Below are 10,560 nucleotides of genomic sequence, written 5' to 3' on the forward strand. Positions count from 1 at the left end.
TTAAATTCTGTAGATCTCTTAGATATAGTACGGATAAAATAATCTTTTTATAAATAAATATAATAATATAACTAAAGTTAATATATTATATTTTATATTATATTTTTTAGGGATAATTACTAATCTAGCCCAATGAAGAACCCCACTTTACATATCTAACCCACCTTCCTTTCATTTTACCAAATTAGACAAATAAACCCATTTTGGACAAAACTACCCTTATTTTAGTTTGAAGGTTCATCTCCTACCTCCCGCTCCTTCCACTTCCACTTCCTCACCTGACCTTTCCCATTCAACTTCATTGTGGGTCATCTTCTTCATTTTCAGTTCGTTTCAACTGCATTTTACGTTTTGAACTCATCACTATATATAATCTGGGTTGTTCTTCTCTACATTTTCATTTTCATTTTCTCCTACCTCGACATTTTCATCTCCGGTTTCTTTCTTCCCTGCGAAGCGCGACTGTGATGGCAAGAAAACGGAAGGCGACGGCGGCGGCGGCAAGCGAAGAGGAAGGACGGACAAAGCATAAGGTAAGCATGCATCATCTTCTTCCCTGTTACCGCCATTAATGGATTAAATGCGCTCGAATGCGCTCGTATGTTAACTGTATGTAGATATGGTCGCATTTGTTACCTAAATGCGCTCAAATGCGACAAGGTATAATAGGCGAACATAGTGTCGCATTTGTTACCTAAATGCGACACATGCGACGAGCCATTCCATTAAACTGTCGCATTTATTACCTAAATGCGCTCAAATGCGACATTATACACCATGAAACATTGTCGCATTTGAGCGCATTCACAGACGAATGCGACATGATTGTAAGCCTTATACATAGAATATGTCAGTTTTGTTAGAGAATTTAATGTGTGTATGTTTAAAATTGTTACAGCATGATCCCAGTGAATCTAAAAAGAGAAAACATAGTTCCATTTTCAAATATCCCAAGGCGGTTAATTCGGATGCTCAAGTAACAGTCAGGTTTAATATGGATTCTAGGGTCATGATAAAGAAGTATTTGAGTGAAAAGCAGCTAGAAATGTATAGGAAAACATGTTTTGGTCAATATGTGGATATGAAAGTTGCTAGTTTCTCTGCTGGAATAGTGCATCATGTCCTATCACGGGAGATTAAACATAAAGAAAGTAAACACAGGGAGATGTGGTTTAGGGTGAGGGGAGTTGATATGCGGTTTGGAGATTGGGATTTTGGCCTGATAAGTGGTTTAAGGTTTGGGGTAAACATTGGGGAATTCATGGAAAGAATGTATGAATTAGAGATGCCGCATAGGTTGCGAAATAAGTACTTCAAGAAATACGAGACAATAACGACAATTCACTTCTTTGAAGTTTTGAAAAGTGTACAATGGAAGAAGAAGGATGCGACCGACCGATTTAACCAAGATGTTGTGATGATTGCCATGTTGTACTTTGTGCATGGCAATGTATTGGATAATGCTAACGAGAGGCATGCAAAGGATTGGGTTTTGGATCTTGCAGATTATCCAAGCATGTTTAATGAGTTTCCATGGGGGACGTTGGCTTGGGAGGAGACGTATAGGTTCTTGGACTGGGCCATTAGCAAAAGACTGAAGCAATTAGAGGCAAATGCAGCGGGAAATAGGAAACGTGTGCCATATCAACTTATTGGATTTGCACACGTATTCCAGGTATGATTTGTGTATAATTTGTGTATGATTTGTCTATATATGTTTAGTGTTTGAATGCGCCCAATTTCCATATGTGTCGCATTTATAATGGAATGCGCTCAAATGCGACATGATTGAGTTATAACCGTGTCGCAGTCGAGCGCATTGAAAATGGAATGCGACATGATTAGGTTATAAACCGTGTCGCTCGAGCACATTGAAATTGGAATGCGACATGATTAGGTTATAACCATGTCGCATTCGAGCGCATTCAAATGGAATGCGACAATGTTATAATTCTTATCAATGGATACCTCTTATTTGCAGACTTGGATTATTGAGTTGTGGAATGTGACTCATGCATATTACACAATGAGAAGTGGCAGCCCACTTCCACGCTTGTTTAGATGGTCCTAGAGAATAGTCCCCTCAAACAAAGCAATCAAAGAAACGTTTTCTGTAAGTGGAATGAGATTCGTGTGTTTCTCTTTACTTTGTATTTGTTTACCAATACATTGCTATTTTTTTTTCAATGTAAGGTTGCTGATCCTCCAGACGCGTGTCTTGTGGTTGAGGATAGAGAGAAAGAGTTCGATTGGTACACGTATTTGGTGGACCATGTTGAAGGACGGGAAGTTGATATAAATGCTATATTTGCCCCAATAATGAAAGGTAAGGAGAAGGTTGAAGCTGAGGAAGAGGAAGGTGATGGGGAGGAGTAAAGTGATGAGGAGGAAGGTGATGAGGAGGAAGGTGATGAAGAGGAGGGTGATGATGGAGGTGATGGAGGTGATGATGAAGAGGGTGGTGAGGAAGGGGATGAAGTTGATAGATATATCATTGCATCACGGTCACAAACGACCGAGATAAAACAACTTCAAAAAGTTCTAACGGATGTGCTTGAGAGGCATCATACGTGGTGCAAGGGACAATTTAGTAAGGTCGACAGTAGGTTAGACAACCTAGATGAACGGGTATCATTGATTGAGGGAGATATAAAAGAATTAAAGGCGATGGGTCGACCCAATGCTAATGTGGAGAATGAGGAGGCTGAGGCCAGTAAAATTCGGGAGGAGCCAGTGGTCGAAGAGGGGCGGATGAAAGATGGAAAGGAACAAGAGGCAGGTATGGTTCAAGAGGAGCCGATGAAAGATGGAAAGGAACAAGAGGCAGATATGGTTCAAGATGAGGAGGTTCAGAATGTTATTGTGGTACCAGACGATTCTGTGCAGGAGGAAGTTGCGCAATTAGATGAGGTTGTCCATCTTGATGATTATGTGCCTGAGGAAGTGATACCAAAGTTGCAGCAAGAGGTATAAGTTGGTTGAATTTATACATATCGTATCTCTGTGTCGCATTCTGTAGTGGAATGCGCTTGAATGCGACAAGATTTTGCACTATGGCTTGTCGCATTAGAGCGCATTCATCTCCAATGCGATAAGATGTTGCACTATGGCTTGTCGCATTAGAGCGCATTCATCTCCAATGCGATAAGATGTTGCACTATGGCTTGTCGCATTAGAGCGCATTAATCTCCAATGCGACAAGATGTTGAATTACAGCTTTCACGTATGAATTATTCATTACCATGTTTTTGTAGGTGGTTGATCCAAAAGAAGATAAATGTCGAGGGACCGGAAAAGATGAAGTTAAGGAAAATACTCGATGAGGTATAGTTCCAACCCGAGGTGGAGGCACAGTTAGAGGTAAAGGAGCAGGACATGGAAAAGGAGCAGGACGTGGAACAAAAGTAGTACGTGGAAAAGGTAAACGGGTTGCTAAGGTTAGCAAGTATTTGAATTCACCGTGGACCGATCCATTAAAGTACACCGATCCAGTAGCATTATATGGTGGCCATATCAAGTCCGGATTTGAGGAAACACCAGTCATTTGTAATGTTGATGATCAGCGCCACCGAATAGATGCATGTTTGATAAAAGAGCTGGAATCGTGGATCAACGGGCCTGAATCAACTCAGGGAATACGTTTGAAAGGTTTAGAAATATACAGTTTGGATGCAAAAAATTTCAATACACTTCGGGATGTGGGGACGTATATCTGGAATGAGGTAACCTTAATCTTATATCATATTCATTTGTAAGTATGTGACTTTTACTGTATTAAATGTTTGCATAATCTTATTGTAGCATATCAATGGTTGGCTGTATTTACTTAGACGACAGTCAGTACAAACTGATGTGGCTGCAGAATGGACCACTGTTGATACTGACTTTGTTGGATGTATGTGCCAAGCCATGTTTGTGAAGGGGTTCAATGAACCGGGGTGGGATAGTGAAGACTATTTCGTATGAAGAGTAAAAGGTGATGCAGATAATTTTGTACGCCCTTGGCACACAGTGAAGAGAGTGTTTATTCCGATAAATTACAAGCAAGAGCACTGGATCCTAGGAGTGTTCGAGTTGGGGAATATGCACTTATATATATATGACAGTCTTGTATCAAACATGTCGGAGCAACCTTTGGATGCGGTTCTCCAAACACCCTTGCAAGTCATTGTTAGAGTAATGGAATTAAGTGGCTATTTCGTAGATGGACGGGAAAATGTGCGACGGATGATCACTTGGAGCAGAGTTACAGGGGTGCCACAACAAATGTCCGGCTCAAATGACTGTGGTGTTTGGACTTGCATAAACGCACAATTCTTAAGTGGATTACATGATCTCCCGCATGATGACTCTTATGTATATCCATACAATTCTACGGATGGCGCTTTCTTTCGTTTACGACTTACGGTTGAGTTGTTTCATGGACGTTTGTTAGACTTCAAATGATATTGTACTCTGATTCATGATGTTGTTATATATGTAATATTTATGCACAATTTGTTATAAACCCTGTCGCATTTGAAAGGAATGCGCTCAAATGCGACGTCAAGTATTCACAATGAATTTCCTGAGTCGCATTTGAGCGCATTCAACGCACAAATGCGACTAGGATTCTTCTAAACCCTGTCGCATTTGAATGGAATGCGCTCAAATGCGACGCGAAGTATTCACAATGAATTTCCTGAGTCGCATTTGAGCGCATTCAACGCACAAATGCGACTAGGATTCTTATAAACCCTGTCGTATTTGAGTGGAATGCGCTCAAATGCGACGTGAAGTATTCACAATTTGTACAAGATAACAAGATAAAGTATTATACAATATAAATTTGTTTGTCCCCAATAGAATCATACAAGCACATGATAAAGACAAATGATCATAAATGCTTCGAGGTAGTAGTGTTAGAACAACTTGCTGAACTTGAGATTACACTAGGAAGCCGACTAGTGTTTGGAAGCATGGATGGACAATTCAAACGATTATGACCGATGCTTCCGCATCTGCTACACCTTGTGCGAATTACGTCTTCACCCACAGATGGCCTTCTTTTTTGACCTTTTGGTCGACCAGCAGACCGTCCCTCCTTCTTAGGAGGAAGCACTTTCATAGGATTCTCGTTCACTTTCCATTCTGATTGATGACCAAGTGGATATATCGACTCACCCCATGCCAACTTAACTGACTCGTTGGTGTAGTAGCGATGTACCCACCTATAGGCGTTATCCATCCTATGTTTGGAAGCAATTTTGCATACGTGTTCACATGGAAATTGTGCTAGTTGCCATTTCCTGCACGTACATGTTCCTGCATTTAAATCAACAAGTCCCCCCTTAACCCGATCACCGATTTGAAAGGTGTGATTATCCACAGGGAAATATGAACAACGTATCGCTGTCTCTACACACTTTATCATCCTTTCTTCCGGCTTCCTTGCCAAATAGCCCACACGTTCTTCTGCAGAAACATATTAATCTCGTAAATAATTACGTATGTCTAAATAAAATAAAATAAAATTGAATACACGTTTATAACCTGCTTCTGTACGTCTCTCGTAAAACCATTTTTGTAGTGTCATGCGTATGAACTCAACCAACATTGTGATTGGTAGACGTCTAGCCTCCACCATTAACGCGTTGAATGATTCTGCCACATTCGTCGTGATAATGTTATATCGACGACCACAGAAGAATGCACAGGACCATTTCTCTTTTCCAGCTGGCAGTAAATATTCGGCAGCACCGGAATGTAGTGAACGAAGTGTTGCAAAGGATTCCTCAAAATCAGATACCCGATAGGATTTTGCACATTTCCAAAATGCCTCATCTATCTTACGAATTCCACGAAATTTGGCCTTAACATTTTATTGCAGATGACGTGCGCACGCCCCGTGAACAGCATTAGGAAAAACCAAACTAACTGCATGTATAATGCTTTGGTTCCGATCTGATATAATGGCTAGATCTTCAACATCATTCAGACACTCTTTCAATTTGTTGAAAAACCAGAGCCATGATTCATTACTTTCTTTCGGTCCAACTCCAAATGCAACAGGAAAGATCATTTTGTTCGCATCAACACCAACTGCAATGTATAATATGCCGGGATATTTACCTTTTAGAAACGTTCCATCAACGGCAATGATAGGTCGAATATGTAGTTTAAAACCTCTCAATGATGCACCCATAGCCATAAAGAAAAATCTAAATTGATCATCATCATCTGTCTCGATATGTGTCACGGTACCCGGATTTGTACTTTTCAACATCTCACAGTAGTCCGGCAACAACATGAACGATTCCTCCAGGGAACCACTTTGTGCTTCCAATGCCCAGTGTCTTGCTCTCCAAGCTTGCATATAAGAAAGATTGACGGAAAAATCTCGTTCAAAATCAAAAACAATATCCTTTGGTCGATGCACCCGATTTTCCAAATCAAACCTGCTTCGGAGTAGTATCCCTGCAACACGTTTCCCCGCTTGCCTATGGTGCGGACATATCTGATCTCTCCCACAAGCATGCATGTCCATACCATCTATTCTTGAAAGCCTGAACAAATTGGAACCTGGAATGACGATCCCTCTAGCCCTCCAATTGCATTTGCCCACATCCTTACATTTCACCTCAAACAAAGACTTGTTTAATTTGTAAACCTTCCATTCAAACTTATTTTCAATTGCATATTTTCCAAGTGAATCTTGCAATTCAATTTTGTTTGAAAATATATCATTGACCCTCAAAGCAGTACCTCTGTTTGATTGTTTAGGTGCAATCATATTCACGTGCGCATCGCATGGCTTTGGACACCATCGAAATGGATCAGTCATCCTTTTCATTCTATCTTCATCGCCATCCTCATATGGGATACGTTGGACGCATTTAGATTGCTTAACTGTTTCGTGAACACTTTTAACAGGAATTTCATTCTGAGTGGTATCTTCATTCTCCACATTATCACCATTATCGTAACAATAATCATTATCATAATGCTCATCATAATGATCGTGATTATCATTATTCATATAATCATCGATGCCATTTCCACAATCGTTGTCATCCTTACCATGTATAGGAGCATCCAGTTCGATGGTGGGATCATTACTTACTACTTCCGTTGGTTTGCTTTGACCAACATGTCCATCCTTGTTAGGTCGCAATGTTGAAGCTTGTATTGTTCGCATGTTTAGAGTAGCATACAATGGAATCAAATCGGTCGGATTCATTCGGCAGTACTCTATAAATCCCATGACATCTCCATCATCATCAATATCTGCTATCCCACCACGCAGTTTATTTGGACCATATGTCGCCTGCATTGACATTTGGAGATCATACGAGGTTGAGTCAACGCGGAGTGCACCATAAACTTTCTCTTTCAACTTTTGCAAGTCAATATCTATTGGCAAAACCAACAACTTCGCTTTACCACCCACGTATGTCATCACTTTTCCTTCTGTAGTCCACTGTCCGTTCCAAGATAAAAAAACACGTACACCTCTCTTTGGTTGACATACTTCTACATTAGTAAAATGGACACGTGATCAAAACATAATAAAGCCAATTCATATGTAAATGAAGCTCAAATCCGACATGATACACCAAAATGCGACTCAAATGCGACAAGCTATACCAAAATGCGACTGCCAAATGCGACATGGTACATCAAATGCGACCGCCAAATGCGACCGCAAATGCGACATGGATATGAATGCGACAAGCTATATATTAGTCCTTGTCGCATTTTATTATATGTGTCGCATTTGACCACCGAATGCGACAGATCGGGAGACAATGGCGGAATCGGAAAATGTCAAGATTCAAACAAATGTATTCGAAAACCAACTGTGTATTTCTAGTAATATGTATGAAAAATGAGGGAATGATACTTACATGAACTTGAATGGGGTATGGATATCTTTAGATCTTGGGTTGAGTTGATAAATTTTTCTGTGAGAATGTGAAAGTAAATGAAAGGGAAAGAGGAGATGGTTGTTATATGAGAATAAGGGTAGTTTTGTCCAAAATGGGTTTATTTATCTAATTTGGTAAAATGAAAGGAATGTGGGTTAGATATGTAAAGTGGGGTTCTTCATTGGGCTAGATTAGTAATTATCAGTAAAAAAGGAGGAAGTGACACCTCAGCTCCATCGTTACTGTCTTATATTATATATAGATATGCAGAGAATTAGAGAGATTTTAGGGACTAATTTAAATTATGTAGAACTTTTAGATATAGATATGCAGAGAATTAGAGAGATTTTATGGATTAATTTAAATTCTGTAGAACTCTTAGATATAGTACGGATAAAATAATCTTTTTATAAATAAATATAATAATATAACTAAAGTTAATATATTATATTTTTTATTATATTTTTTATCAGTAAAAAAGGAGGAAGTGACACCTCAGCTCCATCGTTACTATTTTATATTATATATACATATGCAGAGAATTAGAGAGATTTTAGGGACTAATTTAAATTATGTAGAACTTTTAGATATAGGCATGCAGAGAATTAAAGAGATTTTAGGGATTAATTTAAATTCTGTAGAACTCTTAGATATAGTACGGATAAAATAATCTTTTTATAAATAAATATAATAATATAACTAAAGTTAATATATTATATTTTTTATCAGTAAAAAAGGAGGAAGTGACACCTCAGGTCCATCGTCACTGTTTTATATTATATATAGATATATAGATATGTAGAGAATTAGAGGGATTTTAGGGACAAATTTAAATTATGTAGAACTTTTAGATATAGATATGCAGAGAATTAGAGAGATTTTAGGGATTAATTTAAATTCTATAGAACTCTTAGATATAGTACGGATAAAATAATCTTTTTATAAATAAATATAATAATATAACTAAAGTTAATATATTATATTTTTTATTATATTTTTTATCAGTAAAAAAGGAGGAAGTGACACCTCAGCTCCATCGTTACTGTTTTATATTATATATAGATATGTAGAGAACTAGAGAGATTTTAGGGACTAATTTAAATTATGTAGAACTTTTAGATATAGATATGCAGAGAATTAGAGAGATTTTAGGGATTAATTTAAATTATGTAGAATCTTAGATATAGTACGGATAAAATAATCTTTTTATAAATAAATATAATAATATAACTAAAGTTAATATATTATATTTTTTATCAGTAAAAAAGGAGGAAGTGACACCTCAGCTCCATCGTTACTGTTTTATATTATATATATAGATATGCAGAAATTAGATGGATTTTAGGGACTAATTTAAATTATGTAGAACTTTTAGATATAGATATGCAGAGAATTAGAGATATTTAAATTATGTATAACTTTTAGATATAAATATGCAGAGAATTAGAGATATTTTAGGAATTAATTTAAATTATGTAGAACTCTTAGATATAGTATGGATAAAATAATCTTTTTATAAATAAATATAATAATATAATTAAAGTTAATATATTATATTTTTTATTATATTTTTTATCAGTAAAAAAGGAGGAAGTGACACCTCGGCTCCATCGTTACTGTTTTATATTATATATAGATATGTAGAGAATTAGAGGGATTTTAAGGACTAATTTAAATTATGTAGAACTTTTAGATATAGATATGCAGAGAATTAGAGAGATTTTAGGGATTAATTTAAATTCTGTAGAACTCTTAGATATAGTACGGATAAAATAATCTTTTTATAAATAAATATAATAATATAACTAAAGTTAATATATTATATTTTTTATCAGTAAAAAAGGAGGAAGTGACACCTCAGTTCCATCGTTACTGTTTTATATTATATATATAGATATGCAGAGAATTAGAGAGATTTTAGGGACTAATTTAAATTATGTAGAACTTTTAGATATAGATATGCAGAGAATTAGAGAGATTTTAGGGATTAATTTAAATTATGTAGAATCTTAGATATAGTACGGATAAAATAATCTTTTTATAAATAAATATAATAATATAACTAAAGTTAATATATTATATTTTTTATCAGTAAAAAATGAGGAAGTGACACCTCAGCTCCATCGTTACTGTTTTATATTATATATAGATATGCAGAGAATTAGAGAGATTTTAGGGACTAATTTAAATTATGTAGAACTCTTAGATATAGTACGGATAAAATAATCTTTTTATAAATAAATATAATAATATAACTAAAGTTAATATATTATATTTTTTATTATATTTTTTATCAGTAAAAAAGGAGGAAGTGACACCTCAGCTCCATCGTTACTATTTTATATTATATATACATATGCAGAGAATTAGAGAGATTTTAGGGACTAATTTAAATTATGTAGAACTTTTAGATATAGGCATGCAGAGAATTAAAGAGATTTTAGGGATTAATTTAAATTCTGTAGAACTCTTAGATATAGTACGGATAAAATAATCTTTTTATAAATAAATATAATAATATAACTAAAGTTAATATATTATATTTTTTATTATATTTTTTATCAGTAAAAAAGGAGGAAGTGACACCTCAGCTCCATCGTTACTATTTTATATTATATATACATATGCAGAGAATTAGAGAGATTTTAGGGAC

Source organism: Euphorbia lathyris, chromosome 10 (genome assembly GCF_963576675.1).
Source record: "Euphorbia lathyris chromosome 10, ddEupLath1.1, whole genome shotgun sequence".
Taxonomy (NCBI): Eukaryota; Viridiplantae; Streptophyta; class Magnoliopsida; order Malpighiales; family Euphorbiaceae; genus Euphorbia; species Euphorbia lathyris.